Source organism: Ovis canadensis, chromosome 4, assembly GCF_042477335.2.
Source record: "Ovis canadensis isolate MfBH-ARS-UI-01 breed Bighorn chromosome 4, ARS-UI_OviCan_v2, whole genome shotgun sequence".
In the NCBI taxonomy this organism is placed as follows: Eukaryota; Metazoa; Chordata; class Mammalia; order Artiodactyla; family Bovidae; genus Ovis; species Ovis canadensis.
The window spans coordinates 14,575,653-14,597,745 of NC_091248.1; the positions used below are offsets into that span (position 1 = coordinate 14,575,653).

At 36.7% G+C, this 22,093-nt stretch overlaps 1 pseudogene; it reads left to right on the forward strand.

The window, feature by feature from the left end:
• Positions 1 to 2,561: 2,561 nt before the first annotated feature.
• Positions 2,562 to 14,588, forward strand: LOC138439072 (olfactory receptor 1165-like; annotated as a pseudogene).
• Positions 14,589 to 22,093: the final 7,505 nt, after the last annotated feature.

Here is a 22,093-nt window from a genome sequence, read left to right on the forward strand (position 1 = left end):
ATAAAAGTAAATATATTGCTGTATAATTTCCCCTTGTTGATTTATGTATTTTATATCCACATAAAATATTTTTAAATGGTATTGTTTGTTTTTTAAGATTAAATGTGTAAAGTTGATAATACAAATGCCCTAAAGCTTTAGGGAAATAATATACAATCAATATACCACCTGGGACAGAGTTCAGAGTTAAAATGTAATTAGTTGAACTGCAGTCATCAAGGCAGCACTTCAGTCATATTCTCTAGTTTTCATACCCTTAAGGTCATGATGGCATATATTTGTGATAAAGTTTGGTGACAGGATTTACTTTTCAGGCTTGATCTTATCTTTGGTATCTCTGAGTTTTCTCAACACGTTGGAAAATCATAAACTATGAAATAATTAATGAAAATAACTGGGCATTTTTACTACCCTTTTCAGGTGTGTTTCTATTAAGTACTAAGCGGCAGCATTGCTGGAGTTCATTAATCTTAGTAAAGAGTTCTTCACTAAATGACTCATTCAAGTTCTTCTCTATCTACATGAATTGACTCATGTCTCTTTTGTTTTACTTTAAAAAGAGAATACAAAGATCCAGTAATCTTTGTGGGAGACAGACACATGTGTAGAACAAAGTGTCCACAAAGAACCACTTTTTGGCTGAGAAGGTTTATGGAGTTATATCAAATTCTTTCTTTCAAATAAATTTTATCCTAATTTTCTCATTGGATATTCACCATAAAGTCCAAAACGGAGAATTCTCCTTTTGGCAAAAGGGAAGATTATAACAAAGTGAGCCTTGTCTTCAAGATTTTCCTGTAATTTTCTAGAAATAAAGTGACATTAACAACAATATTTATAAATATTAGGAATATAACCTATAGTAATTGTGAGTGATAAATATGAAAGTTCATCTGTGTACAGAGGGGATGAAAAAAATAAGTCATGTCTATAAAAGTAGGTGGTAAAATAAAGCAAACATCATAAGAAAAAATAAAATGGGGAAATAAATTATAAAGAAATAGGCATGTACTACATAGCAGAGGTTGATAAATCCACCTTCACTAAAGAAGGATGTATTAACTGATAATGAGGTTGAATTTATAGATCCAAGCAGTTTTTGGAAGAGTCATACTGAATAATGTTAATGTTATGCATTTGCTATTAATATTTATTTGGAACCTTAAAGTCACTGTTATATTAAACAATCTTGGAAAATTATTCTCATAACCTTGCACAGAGCATTTTAAATTGACAGAATGTGGCTGGAATAATATAGTCATAATCAATATTTGCAGTGGTGCTGAGACCTTACAAACTATTGTTACAGAGGATCTGTGTGGGGCCCTAAATGGGAAACCTTAAAAAAGAAAAGAGAAGGGCTACCTTTACTGTCGGAAACTAAGATGGCGCCTGGAGGAAGAGATAGGGGCGTGTCTATGTAGTTTGTCAAAACTTTTGATTGGCTCTCTTGATTTCCCTACACATGGACAGCGCATGATCACCATAGACTCCTGTTATAATGATGGCACATGATGATTTGACCTTTAAAGCGATTGGTGCAACTATGGAAAGTCCCTCACATCACCCCCCACCCCTTGCCTTTATAAGCTGGGAGCTTGCGAGAATAAAGCGGAACTGCTCAGATGGAACACCTGTCGGTCCGAATGTTTCTCGCTCACTGAGGGGCTGGTTTGGCGGACAGCAGGCTCACTTTTCCTCGGGACCCCTCAGCTCTGCTGAGGGAAGTTCCACTGCTTCTCTCTTTCTGCGGAGCAACACCCCCCCACACACCCCCCCCACCCCCCGCCGCAGATCTGTTGTGGACATGGTCTTCGGAAGATATCTTTCTTACAAGTTCATCATGTGGGAATCAGAAAACTATAGTGTTGTGAGAAAATCTACAGGAAAATAAGGAAACATGCATCTTAAACCAAGTGTTCTAATGAAATTGTACAATGTTTCTGTTGTGTGGCTTCTAGAAGAAGGGATTTCTGCATTGTCTTCCCCAATGTGTCTACCAGTTGATAGATGTCCATGCTGTGCTGGATTTTCACAAACATATCAGGTGTTTGAAATAATAACAATTATTCATAATTCTAATATATAAAAAGGTAAATATCTGTTCTACCATGTCTTACAGCATTGGAATTCATTATTGAAGTATCTAGTTCCAATCTAATGATTTATAATTTATATTAATATTCTTATCTTACTATAGAGGAAATACATTGTGATCAGTAATAATCAAGAAATATTCTGGTGTCCCATTTGAAATAGGTGTTTTCCAGCCACTTTTCTTTGGAAGAACTAAAAAGTTAATTCAAAATGGCAGAGTATATATTTGATCCATTCTGAAGCCTCTATGCTTTCTCCAGTATTTTCACAGTTCTTATTTTTGCCACCCAAATTCCAAAATCTGCTACAATGGAAAAAAATAAGAGTTTTCTGTTCAATATTGTTTCAACTATGGTCATAGGAAGCATAGCACATATTTTGTTTTGAAACTTCTGGTGAATAACACATGAAGAATACATTTAAATATTTTCAAAATTAATTCAACATAAGTGAAAAAGTTTAGTATGTCTTATAGCATAGCTGCAGAATGGGTTGAGAATTTGGAATAACTAGGAATAAGAAAGGAATTGAAAGGAGATAGAACAACCTAAAGAATATTATATTAACAATTTTTTCAGAAATGTTACCATTATACAAATTAGCATATAAGTTAAAAGTCTCATAGCTCAGGACGTGAGGCAGGTAAGAAACTGTGGAACCTAATGACATGTTTTTCTCCAATACATGTAATTGGATTGTCATAGCAGGTGTTTTCACAAAGCTCAGATTCATGCAAATGCCATGTCTCCTGAAAACAGCTGGTAATAATGAATTTTATTATTTGAAATAAAGCAGGATCTAATCTGTTTTATTTCTTTGTTTCTGAAGATCATACACAATGAGAATTATTATTGGCTGTATAATTGACATATAAGTGAACATTAGCATTTGAAATAAAGCAGAAATATAGCATTTGCAGAAACACTGTAAACAGAGGCCCAGTGAGCTTCTCAACACATTTTCTACTCTTCTGCCTATTTCAAAGTTTAGTTTTACTCTTCTGGATGAAAATTGATATTTTCTCCAGAGGAACCAAATAAACCAGAGTGCTGAGATCACTTTCATTCTCTTGGGCTTCTCAGAATATCCTCAGCCCCAGCTGCACCTGTTCCTGGTCTTCCTGACCATCTACACAGTCACTGTGCTGGGGAAGCTGGGCATGATCCTGATCATCAAGTCCAGTTCCAGGCTCCGCACACCAATGTACTTCTTTCTCAGCCCCGTATCCTTCATTGATTTCTGTTACTCGACAGTAGTTACACCCAAGCTACTAGAAAACTTGGTTGTGGAAGACAGAACCATCTCCTTTACAGGATGCCTCATACAATTCTTTGTGTATTTGTGGTAACAGAGACATTCCTGTTGGCAGTGATGGCATATGACTGATTTATGGCCGTTTGTAACCCTCTTCTGTACGCCACTGTGATGTCCCAGAAGCTTTGTTCCTTGTTGATGTCTGCATTATACTCTTGCAGTAATACATATACTTTTTATCAACATTATCCTTTTGCGGGCTTAAGACTTTATTAATTTCATAAGAAACACTTTGACTTTTGGAAGATTCCCAGGCAAACAAAGACAAATTTGAAATATATTTAACTTAAATAGTTCATAATATGGTATAGTTTAAATATAATTGATAATATAACCAGATATAAATTATTTTCTATGTGCTAGTGCAAGAAAATAATACAAATGTTGGAAATATAAAGTATACCTATCACTTAAGTTTTTCCATGTACATCATTGTGGTTGTACATTTTAAAATTTATTTATCTATCTCTTTTACTAGAAATTTTACTTAGGTAATTTTCAATTCATTTTAAGTTACAGTATCTTTAAACCAGTTCTCCCATGTATAGTATAATATAACGACCAACAAATTGATTATGATTTAGTGTACAGATTTCATTAAAGCATTAGCTATTTATGATGAAAAAGAAACATTTATGAACTCCAGTAGGTTGCAACAACAGCTATTTTTGAAATAGTGACTTTACTGAGGCAGCTCTGATGATATGAGACAGGTCACTCGATGTTCAGAGGTGAGCTAATCGGACCAACTAATCTTCAGCCTACAGACCTGTATGTAAATCATCCTCCTTGGACCATTCTTATGTTGGAAACAATCAAGTCCCTGTTTGGGTCTCATCTATGTTTGGGTCAAAGTTAAAAAAAAAAAAAAAAAGGCTAAACTCAAAGGCAAGGTTTGAAAATCTTTGCTTCTTGTAGAGCTGTTATGTCTTATGTCAGGGGTATAGGGTGACATGAAGAAGTTGGCTCAACATTTGTGCATGTGTGATGCGTGCCTTCTCAGTCAGGTCTGACACTGTGATGCCATAGACTGTAACCCCTCACTCTCCTCTGTTCATGGAATTTTCCAGGCAAGAATACTGGAGTGGGTCACCATTTCCTCCTCCAGGGGAACTTCCGAAAGCAGGAATCAAATCCAGGTCTATCAGGATTGAACCAGAATCTCTGGCGTCTCCTCCATTAGCAAGCAGATTCTTTACCACTAGCACCACCTGGAAAGCCCTGGCTCAATATTCACCAAAGATTAATTAAAACATTTACCTCATCAAAGATATTCTTTCTTGATAATTCCAGGTAATTCTATAGCAAATAGCAGAGAATTCATGCCTATGACTTGTTTTACCTAAGGTTTTAATAATTCATGGGTCACTGGATTGCTTTAAGCAAATGACTGCTGCTAAGTCGCATCAGTCGTGTCCGACTCTGTGCAACCCCATAGACGGCAGCCCACCAATCTCCGCCGTCCCTGGGATTCTCCAGGCAAGAACACTGGAGTTGGTTGCCATTTCCTTCTCCAATGACTGATTGAGATTAAATATAAGAATTTGCCTTTCCTATTTGTGTCTTACTAATGGGGCTTCCCTGGTGGCTCAGACAGTAAAATGTCTGACTGCAATGCGGGAGACCCAGGTTCATTCCCTGGGTTGGGAATATCCCCTGGAGGAAGAAATGGAAACCCACTCCAGTACTCTTGCCAGGAGAATTCTATGGACAGAGGGGCCTGGTGTGCTACAGTCCATGGGGTTGCAAAGAGTCAGACACAACTGAGAGACTTCAGTTCACTTCACTTCACTTCAATCATGATTAAGGTTTATAAGCAGAAAGTAGGGAGGGACCATGTGTTGTAGTTATAATTCAACATATTAAATATTATGTTTCCTTCCATGATTTATTAGAGTTTTCCATGAAAATTATTTACCATAATTATTTATACTAAATCATATGTCTTTTATTGTTTATGAATATACAACAAAATTCCCGACCCTCTTTATTCATGGCAATAGAGATAGAAATTTAACTTTTGTTTGTCATCCAAGGGTCATAACCAAATGTTCCTATCCAGTATAGGGAGCCCAGTCTGGTGGTCTGTGATGACCCAGAGGAATGGAATGAGGAGAGGAGAGGGAGCCTAGAAAGGGAAGGGATGCATGTATAATCATGGCTGATTAGCATTGTTGTACGGCAGAAACCCAGAGAAGGCAATGGCATCCCACTCCAGTACTCTTGCCTGGAAAATCCCATGAATGGAGGAGCCTGGTAGGCTGCCGTCCATGGGGTCGCTAAGAGTTTAACATGACTGAGCGACTTCACTTTCACTTTTCACTTGTATGCATTGGAGAAGGAAATGGCAACCCACTCCAGTGTTCTTGCCTGGAGAATCCCAGGGACGGGGGAGCCTGGTGGGCTGCCGTCTATAGGGTTGCACAGAGTCGGACACCACTGAAGAGACTTAGCAGCAGCAGCAGCAGCAGCATGGCAGAAACCAGCAGAGCGCTACAAAAATTAAAAAGAAAAATCCGAAACAAAAATAGTGTGCTGTGTGTCTCTGTGTAGTTTAATAAAGATCTGTTACTAATACAAAAATGATTTAGAAAATTTGATAATGCATCATGTAATGTCTGACAAATTCAGTATTGTTTTAAGATAATAATTAAAATACACTGTTTTTTAAAATTTTTATTTTTACTTTATTTTACTTTACAATACTGTATTGGTTTTGCCATACATTGACATGAATCCACCACGGGTGTACATGCGTTCCCAAACATGAACCCTCTTCCCACCTCCCTCCCCATAACATCTCCCTGGGTCATCCCCGTGCACCAGCCCCAAGCATGCTGTATCCTGCATCGGACATAGACTGGTGATTCGTTTCCTACATGATAGTATACATGTTTCAATGCCATTCTCCCAAATAATTCCACCCTCTCCTTCTCCCTCAGAGTCCAAAAGTCCACTCTACACATCGGTGTCTCCTTTGCTGTCTTGCATACAGGGTCATCATTGCCATCTTTCTAAATTCCATATATATGTGTTAGGATACTGTATTGATGTTTTTCTTTCTGGCTTACTTCACTCTGTATAATCGGCTCCATTTTCATCCATCTCGTTAGAAATGATTGCAGTGTATTCTTTTATATGGCTGAGTAATACTCCATTGTGTATATGTACCACAGCTTTATTATCCATTCATCTGCTGATGAACATCTAGGTTGCTTCCATGTTCTGGCTATTATAAACAGTGCTGTGGTGAACACCGGGGTACATGTGTCTCTTTCAATTCTGGTTTCCTCGGTGTGTATGCCCAGCTGTGGGATTGCTGGGTCATAAGGCAGTTCTATTTGCAATTTTTAAAGGAATCTCCACACTGTTTTCCATAGTGGCTGTACTAGTTTGCATTCCCACCAACAGTATAGGAGGGTTCCCTTTTCTTCATACCCTCTCCAGCATTTACTGCTTGCAGACTTTTGTATCACAGCCATTCTGACTGGTGTGAAGTGGTACCTCGTTGTGGTTTTGATTTGCATTTCTCTAATAATGAGTGATGTTGAACATCTTTTCATGTGTTTGTTAGCCATCCGTATGTCTTTTTGGAGAATATCTATTTAGTTCTTTGGCCCATTTTTTGATTGGGTCGTTTATTTTTCTGGAATTGAGCTGCATAAGTTGCTTGTATATTTTTGAGATTAGTTGTTTGTCAGTTGCTTCATTTGCTATTATTTTCTCCCATTCAGAAGTCTGTCTTTTCACCTTGCTTATATTTTCCTTTGTTGTGCAGAAAGTTTTAATTTTAATTAGATCCCATTTGTTTATTTTTGCTTTTATTTCCAGAATTCTTGGAGGTGGATCATAGAGGATCTTGCTGTGATTTATGTCGGAGAGTGTTTTGCCTATGTTCTCCTCTAGGAGTTTTATAGTTTCTGGTCTTACATTTAGATCTTTAATCCATTTTGAGTTTATTTTTGTGTGTGATGTTAGAAAGTGATCTAGTTTCATTCTTTTACAAGCGGATGACCAGTTTTCCCAGCACCACTTGTTAAAAGATTGTCTTTAAGCAATTAAGGAAACAATTCCATTCACCATTGCAACAAAAAGAATAAAATACTTAGGAATATATCTACCTAAAGAAACTAAAGACCTATATATAGAAAACTATAAACACTGATGAAAGAAATCAAAGTGGACACTAATAGATGGAGAAATATACCACGCTCATGGATTGAAAGAATCAATATAGTGAAGATGAGTAAACTACCCAAAGCAATCTACAGATTCAATGCAATCCCTATCAAGCTACCAGCGATATTTTTCACAGAGCTAGAACAAATAATTTCAAGACTTGTATAGAAATACAAAAAACCTCGAATAGCCAAAGCAATCTTGAGAAAGCAGAATGGAACTGGAGGAATCAACTTGCCTGACTTCAGGCTCTACTACAAAGCCACAGTCATCAAGACAGTATGGTACTGGCGCAAAGACAGAAATGTAGATCAATGGAACAAAATAGAAAGCCCAGAGATAAATCCACACACCTATGGACATCTTATCTTTGACAAAGGAGGCAAGCATATGCAATGGAGTAAAGAAAATATGCTGTTTTAAATATCAAATTTGAAGTTATGTAACTTGTAATTTGGTTCTCAGATTTTTATATTAAGTAGAAAGAAAACAAAATAGAAAAGGATTAAATAGTTGCAAAATCTTTTTAGTATAGATTATTTTTGCTTGGTAAATGCTCTTGAATAGGCAGTTTATTTATATAAATGCAATGCAAACTTTCTTCCAAAAATTCTTAGGTTTCACTTTCAATCTAAAAATAAACATTTTAACTATGAAGCTCAATGCATTGATATATTAGATAACATAGGTTAGTTCACTAATGGTTATATTAAGTAACATTTATGAACTACTGTTTCTATAGATGGATTTACATGCTACTTATCTTTAAAACTTTTGGATGTAGCAAGTATAAATATAACTTTTCTTCTTTGAAAGACCATTACTAAATGGTTACTGAGGATGCATACAATACTGCCATGAATTTTACAGTTTAATGTTCACTTCTTTCTGGAGCAATAATTATAAAACCTGGATCTGGTGCATGATGTATACATGCCAATGTTAATAAGTTGACTAAGTAAAGAAGGCAACAGCCAATATACTGATTGATACTAGGCACGTATCTTACTACATTATTCTATTACAAGACATTTTCCTTACATAACTGAAGTTACATAGCTAAAGTTACATAACTAAAGTTTCTGTACGTAACTAAAGTGTGTTAGGGGCTCAGTTATGTCCAACTGTTTGTGAGTCCATAGACTGCCGCCTGTGCTTCCTCTGGTGACCTGCTATACAGAGGACACAGGAGACCTGGGTTCAGTCCCTGGGTGGAGAAGATGCCCTGGAGAATCCAATGGACAAAAGAGCCTGGTGGGCTACAGTCCACAGGTACACAGAGTCATACACGACTGAAGTGATTGAGCATGCACACATGGACTGTAGCCCGCCAAGCTCCTCTGACCATGGAATTCTCCAGGCAAGTACACTGGAGTGGGTGGCACTTCTCTTCCCCAGGTGATCTTTCCCCATTGGTCAAACCCACATCTCCTGCATTGAAGGTAAATTCTTTACCTTCTGAGCCACCAGGGAAGCCCTTACATAAGGGAAATTCAGAATCAAAAATGTAAAAAGTTTAAAAATATAAAATCTACTAGATTTAATAAGAAATCATTAAAACAGCTTTTGATTCATGTTTATAGAAAGATAGTTTCTTGATCTGTGATACCTATCTGCATTCCTCCATATTCTACTAATATAGCATCCTCCAGTCCTAAAGATGGTACTCTTCCAGTGTGATCATTACTGTGAAATATCTTGATTTATTTTTTTTTTTTTATTTTGTTAAAATCAATACTTCAATACTTGAAAAGAAATATTTTCCTACTATAACCTTCTAGTCAGGTTTATGTTTTCCCAAAGAAATTCAAGCAAGAAGTGGTAATTTGGGGGAAGACTTTCAAAGATGAGTATTTGGACAATATCTTAGCCTTAAACACAGACCAAGCATCATGTGAATAGAAAATTGGATTCCAATAATCAATGGTCTGTAGTAATATTATGATTTATAAATTATCCTTTGTGGATGACTATAATAGAGTGTTCACTGAATCAAATATCTTGAAAAATTGGGTGTCTGATGAAGAATAATGCCATGAAAGTTGTGGTGATCACAGGAAATGGGAGAAAATGAGGTATGGGTTCTTTTGATTGTCCTGGGGAGCTTGCAGTAGGAAACGACAAAATTTTGGGCATCAACACTTTGGCAAAAATTACTTTGAAAGAAGTTGAAATATCTTATGGTAGCCCTAAAAGATGGAGAAGGAAACAGCAACCCTCTCCAGTACTCTTGTCTAGAAAATCCCATGGATGGAGGAGCCTGGTGTCCATGGGGTCGCAAAAAGTTGGACACGACTGAGATACTTCACTTTCAATCTTTTTCTTCAAGCCACTAGGAAAGTTCCCTAAATTTCTCAGTGGGAATACTGTGTGTCAGGGACTATATAGTCCTCAACATTATAAAATAATTTTTTTATCAAATGATCTGTGGCATTCTGCAATATTGTTGGCATTCCAGTCTATTTTGATATTTTCTCCCAATTGCTTGTTGATGTCTGTTAGGATACAGTCTGATTTTGTATCAGACAAAAGAAATACTTCTCCCTTTGAAAAACTTTTTTCAGCAATCTGCCTCGGTACATTAACAATTTATTTTAATATCTCTCTGGCATAGACTCTTGAACCTTAACATTTCTCTGGCAAATATTTTTCTGTAGTTTAACTTGTTTCTTCACATTTTTCGTTTGTTTTTCTTTCTCACTGTACTTGTAGTTGTTTAAAAATAACAAATTCTGTAAATAAAACCATTTAGTCATTTATTCTTTAAATGAGCATTTGGCATTTACCACTTTCACAAATCTTTAAGTATGAATTTTAAATAATTCTGTTTTTTTAACAAAAAAGATACCATATCACAAATATTTAAGACATCCATTTTTTAAACTATATTTACATAATGCAATCCCCAACCTCTCTGTGGGAGCATACACAATCTGGGCTTCTCTATCTAGAAGCACTGTCAAATTTTATGAAATTAAGATCTTCAAGCTTTAACTTAACTAAATATTGGAGGATAAAAACACTGTTTTGAACCCTGGTCTGGGAAGATCCCACATGTCAAGTGGCAACTAAGCCTATGCACCATGACTACTGAGCCTGTGTTCTGGAGCCACGAGCCAAAAATAAATAAATAAATATTGAAAAAAAGAAACAAGTTAGTATCATATACACAGTCCTTGCTTTAACTAAAACTAGCATGCAATACTGAACAAAATTTGGAAGAAAGGAATTTAAAATTACAAAGTAATACTCTATAGAATTAATAAACTTGTTGCACTAATTATCTTTGGTCTACATGGACTTCAACTATCTTTATCATTTATATTTGACTCACTAATAAGCATACTAAGAAATCTGTAAAATAGCAAAAAAATAAAAAATCAAAACCTTCTATTTCAAATGATTCTCTTTTAAGATGTTCCTTTGATTGGATTTACAAGCATATTTGTTGATTCCTTCCCTGACAAAGCTTCAGTTGAAATATCAGGCCAACTGCATTGATGTGGTGACAATAGATGCTCTAACAAGTAAGTAGATATTTTCTTTATTTCTTAGCCATATATTAAAAATAGCTTACATTTGTAAATTGGAACCTCAATTAGCTGGTGAGTTATAGGTTGCCCATTTGGCTAAATCTTCCAAAATTAGCTGCACCAGATTTGCCAATCCCTTCGAATAATTTGTAATCTTTGTCTTCCAATGCCCCTACATATGTGTATATCAAAATTTCCTACACAGGAAACTGCGTGTGTGTGAATGAGTATGTCCGTATGTTCAGTTGTGTATTACTTTTTGAGACCCCATAGACTGTAGCCCTCCAGGCTCCTCTGTCCATTGAATTGTCCAGGTAAGGATACTGGAGTAGTTGCAATTTCCTCCTCCAAAGACTCTATGTAGTATCATCTTATTGGGTCAATATTTTATATGGCCTTATTTTTTCTTTCTTGATACATATGTCACATAGTTGTGACATAAAGGAGTAGGTGCAGGGATCACATGGATGAATTAAAAATATTAGTGCTATCACCTCTGTGACTGTAGTACAGAAATATAGCTGGATCTATCAGCAGTATCATCAATAAGTCAGTCAGTTCAGTCACTCAGTCATGTTTGCCTCTTTGTGATGCCATGGGCTTCAGAATGCTAGGCTTCCCTGTCCATCACCAACTTCTGGAGCTTACTCAAACTCATGTCCATTGAGTCAGTGATGCCATTCAACAATCTCATCCTCTGTCAGCCCCTTGTCCTCCTGCCTTCAATCTTTCCCAGCTTCAGGGTCTTTTCCAATGAGTCAGTTCTTTGCATCAGGTGGCCAAAATATTGGAGCTTCAGCTTCAGCATCAGTCCTTCCAATGAATATTCAGGATTGATTTCCTTTAGAATGGACTGGGTGGATCTCCTTGCTGTCCAAGCTAGGATCATGACACCTAATCAATATCCACTCTACCAACCCACAGCTGATGGCACTCATACTCAGAGCATGACGATTAATAAGCCTAACTGGCTAAATGCAAAAATATGTATAGTATAATGTTGTGTGTTTTGTACAGTGTAATGTTGTGTGTTTCCATATCAATATATGTGGAGATATATAAGACAAAAAGCACATTGTATCAGCCATAATTTGGGTTACGTTCATTGGAAAATATACTAACATAATTTTTTATGATTTTAAAAAGTATAGCTTCTGTATGGTCTTCCCAAGTAGCACTAGTGGTAAAGAACCCTCCTGCCAATGCAGGAGACATAAAGAGACAGGAGTTCAATTCCTGAGTCAGAAAGATCCCTGGAGGAGAGCATGGCAATCTGCTCCAGTATTCTTGCCTGGAGAATCCCATGGACAGGGGAACCTGGTGGGCTACAGTCCATGGAGTCACAAAGACTCCAACACGACTGAAGTGACTTAGCATGCACAAACACAGCCTCTGTATGGAGGTTAATTATTTTTAAAAACATCAGAAATAGGTCAATGACAAAAGAAATCATACTGTAAATTACAGAAGAGGAATTTTCCTTTAGTTATTCTGTCTATAGCTCATGACAATAAACTCTGTAAGAATTCTTCAGGGTTTGAGTCCCTAGGCTTAGGTGGTTAGATATAAAACAAATTAAAACACCATCAGGAAGCATAATTTCTAGGTCTGCCTATTACTCAAGAACATGTTCATTCTCATTCTGTAATTTCTTGACTGTTGCAAAAATTACAGATTATATTTCTTGCTATTGTTATTAACTATATTTTGCAAGAATCATCAACTTTCTGATTCAAGGACTGGAAACATTTAAACAAACATTTCAATTTTGATATAAAATTTATATGCAGCATATTAATGTTAGCAAGGAATCCATCATAGAAATACACCAAGGATATCTGGCATTTGGTGAGTTGATTTAACCTAGGATCATCCTTTCACTCTGATCTGAGGGATATGGACCCAGAAGAATTTTGGCAGAGGAAACCTATATGAACTGAAAACAGCAATATACAGGCTAAATTCTATTTTTATTAGTCACAAGACCATCATACATGTGCAGTTATATGTTAAACCCCAGAGAAATTTACTAAAATATTTTTCTTTATATGTTAAAAATGTTTAATCTTTCCCAGGCCAATTCTGCTGTTATCATATGACTGCCATAACCCAATCAATGATTTGTTTAGTTTTTTTTTTCTTTTTTAGTTTCCTCTATGTAGCCTGTGTTCTCATATAATTATATTCTATCTTGGGGATATTTAATACTCTAAGCATTATACTCATTCAGGAATCATTTATATACAATACTACTATTGATAAATACTATTCTTTCTTATTTTCCAGATAAAGAAACTAAAGTTCTAAAGAATAAAACTAATTTCCCATAATCAAATTTACTCAAGTTGTCAAGCTAAGACTTCAACCTGACACTTCATAACATTCCTGGGTATACGCTGATCACACTGCCTTCACTAGCTTAGGTTGAGCAATCTTGGACTTCTTTCACTCCACCTTCTCATGTTTCACTGCTCAATTTTAATTCTTCTTTATTTTTATCTTTTAAATCAAGATCCATGGTTCTGAGTGAAGGAAATCAGAGCTCTGTGACCATGTTCATCCTCTTGGGCTTCTCAGAATATCCACACTTCCTGGCACCCCTTTTCCTGCTGTTCTTGACCATTTACACAGTCACTCTGGTGGGGAACCTTGGCATACTAGTGGTCATAAGGACAAGTCTCAAACTCCACACACCCATGTACTTTTTTCTTAGCCATTTATCCTTTTTGGATATTTGTTCTTCCAGTGTATTTACACCCAAACTCCTAGATAGCTTGGTAGTGAAAGACAGAGTTATCTCTTTCAAAGGATTCATGGCACAGTTTTTCTTTGGCTGTACATTTGTGATTATGGAGATGTCCATGCTAGCAGCGATGGCCTATGACAGGTTTGTGGCTGTTTGTAACCCCCTGCTTTACACAGTAACTGTGTCTCCTAAGCTCTGCTGCCTCCTGGTCGCTGGGACTTACACGTGGGGTGGAACGTGTACTTGACAATCACATGTTCCCTTTGGGAGCTGTCCTTCTGCAGTTCTATATCATACATCACTTTGGCTGTGAATATTCTGCCATCATCTCTGCTTCCTGTTCTGACACACATTTCAGTCAGCTGATGTGTTTCATCATTTTTACACTCAATGAAGTGTGTAGCTTCCTGATTATCCTCACTTCCTATGTTTTCATAGATGTCACAATCATCAAGATGCCTTCAGCTACTGGACTCTGAAAAGCCTTCTCCACCTGTGCCTCCCACCTGACCACCATCACCATTTTCCATGGGACTGTCCTGTTCCTTTATGGTGTACCCAACTACAAAAGCTCATGGCTCCTCGTCAAAGTAGCCACTGTGTTTTTTACTGTCACGATTCCTATGCTGAACCCTCTTATCTATAGCCTTAGGAATAAAGATGTGAAAGAGACAGCCAGGAGTTTGATAACTATGAAACTGCTTTCTCCCTCAATATAATTCACAAGTCCAATAGGCAGTTGAATTAAAGTCAAGCTGTGAATAACTCAAATAAACATGTTTATGTTCATATTATGCCTAATAATTTTCTTATATATTTCTGATGCTAGTTTACCTTTAAGTAAATATATGATTATGTTTCAAATAAATTGTGTGTTGCATTTTAAATTTTTTTTGATGGTCAGGATGAGCTACAATGATTTCTGAGTTAATATAGAAATAATACATTATGAAACTCAGAGTGATGAAATATATATATTATTAGAGACTCATTCCTTATGCTACAGTTTATGTTGTGATTTGTAACACTGCTGCAAACACAGATCATAACTCTGTTTAGTGTCAGGGTTAAGGTTAGGGTTAGGGTTAAATTTGCACTCAGGTTCTCATAACTAACTCTTTTGATTCAGTTCTATAGAATGGAACGTTTAACTTTTCTCAAAACTTTATTTTACTCCAGGTAAAATTAAGACTTTTGAGTTTGCATTATAAATATATTACCTGATTTTAAGCAAGAAGATCCTGAAAATAATAGCTAGTCTCTGTATGCATCACTAACTTTTTGAATACCAGTATAATATAGTTTAATAAAAGATGTTTAAGATGATACTGAATACTGAGAAAAAGTTAAATGTATTTCTAAGGAGATATAATGATTACTCAGTGATAAAGCCCAAGTTAAGAATTGCTCTATCTTCTCTTCTTCTAACATATATATTCATTCATGTCTCAGCTTTGCACTCATAATGCAAACAAGAAGAAATGCTATTTATCAATAATGAAGTATGAAAAAATTATAATAGATTAACAGAGATGTTTTTGAATAACGACCTAATCATGAATCTACCTCATTCAGTTTCATAAGTCTTTCTTATATTCCTTTGAGGTACCTACCATTACCACATATTCTTTATGATAACTTTGAAGTAAATCTCACTACCCATTACAGCAACTTCTGACATCTTTTCTTCCCTGTAAGTGGATCCTGTTTATCCTTGACCATTTCATTTTCATATAGACTTCAGTATTTATTTTGTTCATTCTTTTAAACCCTGAGACTCTTAGGGGCTCTAAAATTTATGTCACTTGTTCTTTAGCTCTGCATGATAAAGCATGCTCAACTATAGTCATGGTCCACTGGAGAAGGGAATAGCAAACCACTTCAGTATTCTTGCCTTGAGAACCCCATGAACAGCATGAAAAGGCAAAATGATAGGATACTAAAAGAGGAACTCCCCAGGTCAGTAGGTGCCCAATATGCTACTGGAGATCAGTGGAGAAATACCTCCAGAAAGAATGAAGGGATGGAGCCAAAGCAAAAACAATACCCAGCTGTGGATGTGACTGGTGATAGAAGCAATGTCCGATGCTGTAAAGAGCAATATTGCATAGGAACCTGGAATGTCAGGTCCATGAATCAAGGCAAATTGGAAGTGGTTAAACAGGAGATGGCAAGAGTGAATGTTGACATTCTAAGAATCAGCGAATTAAATGGACTGGAATGAGTGAATTTAACTCAGATGACCATTATATCTACTACTGCGGCCAGGAATCCCTTAGAAGAAATGGAGTAGCCATCATGGTCAACAAAGGAGTCCAAAATGCAGTACTTGGATGCAATCTCAAAAAAGACAGAATGATCTCTGTTCGTTTCCAAGGCAAACCATTCAGTATCACAGTAATCCAAGTTTATGCCCCAACCAGTAATGCTAAAGAAGCAGAAGTTGAACGGTTCTATGAAGACCTACAAGACCTTTTAGTGCTAACACCCAAAAAAGATGTTCTTTTCTTTTTAGGGGACTGGAATGCAAAAGTAGGAAGTCAAGAAACACCTGGAGTAACAGGCAAATTTGGCCTTGGAATACAGAATGAAGCAGGCAAAGGCTAATAGATTTTTGCCTAGACAACGCACTGGTCATAGCAAACAGCCCCTTCCAACAACACAAGAGAAGACTCTACACATGAACATCACCAGATGGTCAACACTGAAATCCGATTGATTATATTCTTTGCAGCCAAAGATGGAGAAGCTCTATACAGGCAGCAAAAACAAGACCGGGAGCTGACTGTGGCTCAGATCATGAACTCCTTATTGCCAAATTCAGACTTAAAATGAAAAAAGGATGGAAAACTACTAGACCATTCAGGTATGACCTAAATCAAATCCCTTATGAGTATACAGTGGAACCGAGAAATAGATTTAAGGGACTAGATCTGATAAATAGAGTACCTGAAGAACTATGGAATGAGGTTCGTGACACTGTACAGGAGACAGGGATCAGATCATCCCCATGGAAAGAAATGCAAAAAAGCAAAATGGCTGTCTGGGGAGGACTTACAATAGCTGTGAAAATAACAGAAGCTAAAAGCAAATGAGAAAAGGAAGGACATAAGCATCTGAATGCAGAGTTCCAAAAAATAGCAAGGAGAGATAAGAAAGCCTCCCTCAGTGATCAGTGCAAAGAAATAGAGAGAAAAAAAAAAAAAAAAAAACAGAATGGGAAAGACTAGAGATCGCTTCAAGAAAATCAGACATACCAAGGGAACATTTCATGCAAAGATGGGCTCGATAAAGGACAGAAATGGTATGGACCTAACAGAAGCAGAAGATATTTAGAAGAGATGGCAAGAATACACAGAAGAACCATACAAAAAAGATTTGCATGACCAAGAGAATCACGATGGTGCGATCACTCACCTGGAGCCAGACATCCTGGAATGTGAAGTCAAGTGGGCCTTAGGAAGCATCAGTATGAACAAAGCTAGTGGAGGTGATAGAATTTCAGTTGAGCTATTTCAAATCCTGAAAAATGATGTTGTAAAAGTGCTGCACTCAATATGCCAGCAAATTTGGAAAACTCAGCAGTGGCCACAGGACTGGAAAAGAGTCTTCATTCCAATCCCAAAGACAGGCAATGCCAAAGAATACTCAATTGTACTCATCTCACACGCTAGTAAAGTAATGCTCAAAATTCTCCAAGCCAGGCTTCAGCAATACGTGAACCATGAACTTCCGGATGTTCAAGCTGGTTTTATCAAAGGCAGAGGAACCAGAGATCAAATTGCCAACATCTGCTCGATCATAGAAAAAGTAAACGAGTTTCAGAGAAACATCTATTTCTGCCTTATTGACTATGCTGAAGCCTTTGACTGTGTGGATTACAATAAACTGTGGAAAATTCTGAAAGAGATGGGAATACAAGACCACCTGACCTGCCTCTTGAGAAACCTCTATGCAGGTCAGGAAGCAACAGTTAGAACTGGACATGGAACAACAGACTGGTTCCAAATAGGAAAAGGAGTACATCAAGGCTGTATATTGTCACCCTGCTTATTTAACTTCTATGTAGAATATATCATGAGAAATGCTGAACTGGAAGAAGCACAAGCTGGAATCAAGATTGCCAGGAGAAATATCAATAACTTCAGATATGCAGATGACACCACCCTTATAGCAGAAAGTGAAGAGGAACTAAAAAGCCTCTTGACGGAAGTGAAAGTGGAGAGAGAAAAAGCTGGCTTAAAGCTCAACATTCAGAAAACGAAGATCATGGCATCTGGTCCCATCACTTCATGGGAAATAGATGGGGCAACAGTGGAAACAATGTCAGACTTTATATTTTGGGTCTCCAAAATCACTGCAGATGGTGACTGCAGCCATGAAATTAAAAGACGCTTACTCCTTGGAAGAAAAGTTATGACCAACTTAGATAGCATATTCAAAAGCAGAGACATTACTTTGCCAACAAAAGTCCGTCTAGTCAAGGCTGTGGTTTTTCCAGTGGTCCTGTATGGATGTGAGAGTTGGACTGTGAAGAAAGCTGAGTGCTTAAGAATTGATGCTTTTGACCTGTGGTGTTGGAGAAGACCTTGAGAGTCCCTTGGACTGCAAGGAAATCCAACCAGTTCATTCTAAAGGAGATTAGTCCTGGGTGTTCCTTGGAAGGAATGATGCTAAAGCTGAAACTTCATTTCTTTGGCCACTTCATCCAAAGAGTTGACTCATTGGAAAAGACCCTGATGCTGTGAAGGATTGGTGGCAGTAGGAGAAGGGGACGACAGAGGATGAGATGGCTGGATGGCATCACCAATTCGATGGACGTAGGTCTGAGTGAACTGCGGGAGTTGATGATGGACAGGGAGGCCTGGCATGCTGCAATTCATGGGGTCGCAAAGAGTTGAAGACTATTGAGTGACTAAACTGAACTGAACTGACATATAAGAGTGTGGGCTTCTCTGGTGGCTCAAATGGTAAAAAGTCTACCTGCAATGCAGAAGACCTGGGTTCAATCCCTAGATTGGGAAGATTCCCTGGAAAAGGGAATGGTCAGCCATTCCAGCAGTCTTGCCTGGGGATTTCCATGGAAAAAGGAGCCTGGCAGACTACAGTCCATGGGGGCCCAAAGAGTCAGGCATGACAGAGTGATGAACACTTTCACTTTCTTGTTAGAGTATAGAATGTCAGAAATAGGTTATCATTGTGAAAAATATGGACTGCTGACCATGAATACTAGAAATGGATTGCCTTTGGTGTAATTAAGGTATTCAGGGATTACAGCTTAGCTATCAACAGTTTATTGATAATCCTTATCAGGAGACCTGTGTTTGATCCCTGGGTCAGGAAGATCCCTATAGAAGGAAATGGCAACTCACTTCAGTTTTCTTGAGTGGAGAATTCCATGGACAGAGGAGCCTGGCAGGCTACAGCCCATGGGGTTGCAAAGAGCTGGACATGACCGAGAGACTAACACATACACATACATGCGTGCATGAGTAAGTCTTGCAAATTATACTTTAAAAAGTCATTTTTATTTGCTACCATTAGAATACAATGATGCAATTAATATTTTTATATATACTCATTTATGCAACACTACTGCATTCTGTTATTATTTTTTCATATTTTGGTTGCAGATTCCTTATAATTTTCTATATACAGAATCTAGCTGGCAAATAAAGACCGTTTTACTTTCTAATTTCCAGTAATTATAATTTTCTTTCCTCATTCAGCAAAAATTTAAAACAAGATGTTGAATAAAAGTGGTTGAAGACATTATTTTTTTGGTTGTTGTTATACACAGGGTCAGTAGAAAATTAAATTATTTTACTTTATGTAGAATTTTTTTTCTATTTTCTGTTTTTACATTAAACATAATGCTAGCTAGAGGTATTTTTGTAGATGATCCTCATCAGATTGAAGGAATTTTCTTATATATTTTGTTTGCTGCTATACAGGTAATTATTTTGGTCCCCCCCGTCCCAAGTCATTATTTATTTTTCTATCATATACTGTGATATTTTATTTTCTAATATTTTATTCAGTATTTCTGTAATGAAGTACATTATTTATCTTGATATTTTCTCTCTCTTTTTTTTTTAAACAACATTGTCTGGTTTTGTTGTTGATGGTTGTTGGTTAGTACTAAGTCATATCTCTTTTACAACTCCATGGACGGTAGCCTGCCAAGTTCCTCTATCTATGAGATTCTCCAGGCAAGTATACTGGAGTGGATTGCCATTTCCTTCTCCAGGGGATCTTCCTGATCCAGGGATAAAACATGTGTCCTTTGCCTGGCAGATGGATTCTTTGCCTCTGAACCACCAGGGTAACCCATGAAACACCAGAGATGTCCAAAAACTCAGAAAATGATCAGAAATATTGGTGGTGGCCTCTCCTCACTGTAGGGGACACTCACATCCTTTCTTTTCTGGTGTGCCTCTCTGCCTTGCTTCGATCATAACTAAACAGTTTCTCTGCCTGCTCTCCCACTTGTGCTATATCTCTAAAATAAACTTCATACCTTCATTTAAAATTTTTGCCTCATTGAGAAATGTATTTTTTACTGGGAACAAAAAAATATATGTATACTGATGATTGCCAGTAACCTGCATGTCAGCTATCAGTTTTTAAACTAGAGAGTTATGATTCACACATTCTAAGCTAATTAATCATTTTCAGGTTTTGCACTTTGTTGATTGAATTGTCTTTGCCTCTTCAACCAAATCCTTATCTCCCGAGGGTCAGGAAGCAGGCAGAAGAATTTTATCATTGTGCTTGCACAGTGCTGGGTTCTAGATATTTGTAGCTGAAAATCAAATCCAGAAATCTTTGGTTTCTATCATAGAGGTTTCTTAGAACCTCTGTCAGAATCACCTAGAAAATCAGTTGAACTCATGGATATTTGGCAGAGAAACCAGGAATGTTCATTTTAAACAAGCCTCTTAGAATATTCTTATGTACATAGATGTTTGGGAATTAGAGAGCTGTCACGTACAAATAAACACAATCCTAAGTACATGTTTCACACAAGGTATAGGCAAGATAGTAACAGCATCAAGTTTAAATAACTTGATTTCCAGTCTTCTTTCCTCTTGTAGCCCCTCCTCCCCTTCCTGTCTGAATCATTCTCCTGGAGCAAAATTCTAATCAAGTCCTTCCTTCAACCAAAACCTTTCCAATTGTGAGACTATAAAACCCATGATCATAAGCTTATCCTTTAAGAATCTTTATGGCCCAATTGTAATCAAATGACATAACTTTTTAAATAAGAGCACAAATTCTGGGGCCAGACCGACTGAATTCAAATCCCAGTGCCTCTAGTTTGAGTATGATCTATATTAATGGGATGAAGAAAAAGTGTTGCATATATCTCTTATTGCTCTGTTTATTCAAATAACCATACATTTTTTGTGCTGTTTATTACTTAAATGCTTGACAGAATTTACCATTTAATAATATGTGCCTGGGGTTCTTCTTGTGGGAAGATTTTTAACCGAAAATTCAATTTCATAAGAAGATAGAGGCTATTCTTATTTTGTATTTCATCTTTGGTAATTTTATTTGTATGGTTCAAATGATTTTTCTACATCAACTAAGTAGTCAATTTTTTGGAAGAAAATTATACATAATTCTCCCTAATTATTTTTTCTACATTGACAGAATCTATAATGAAGTCCCATTTTTTTTTCTTGAGTAGCAATTGTGTTATCATCTGTTATTTTCAATCAATTTATCTAAAAGATGATTTATTTTATGTATCATTTTAAACATCAGAATGTTAGTTTTACTCAATCCTTTATTTGTATTTCACTGTCCATTTTCTATTTTTGATCACCATTCTCATCTTTTCCTCCTTCTATTTATTGTGAGATTAAAAACTATGTTTTTTTTATCTTCTTAAGATGGAGTCACAGATCATCAAGTTTCTTCTCTTAAGTGAAACATTCAAGCAAGTAGGTGCTATTTTAATTAGAATGAGGTATTAATAGAGATATTACAAAAATGTTGACCTCATGAGTGACGAGTAGAACTCTAAACTAGTTCTTAAGGTTCCCCACCATTTGGTGTACACATATCTTCAACTAGCCATTCACTTATACATTAATCCGGGAGCTGCTAGCAAATAATTTTTAATTACAACTAGTTTTAAATCGGTTGATTATAAGAAAAGAAGACTATCCTGATCGGTGTGTCTCATATAATCCAATGATTTGTTAAAAATTCT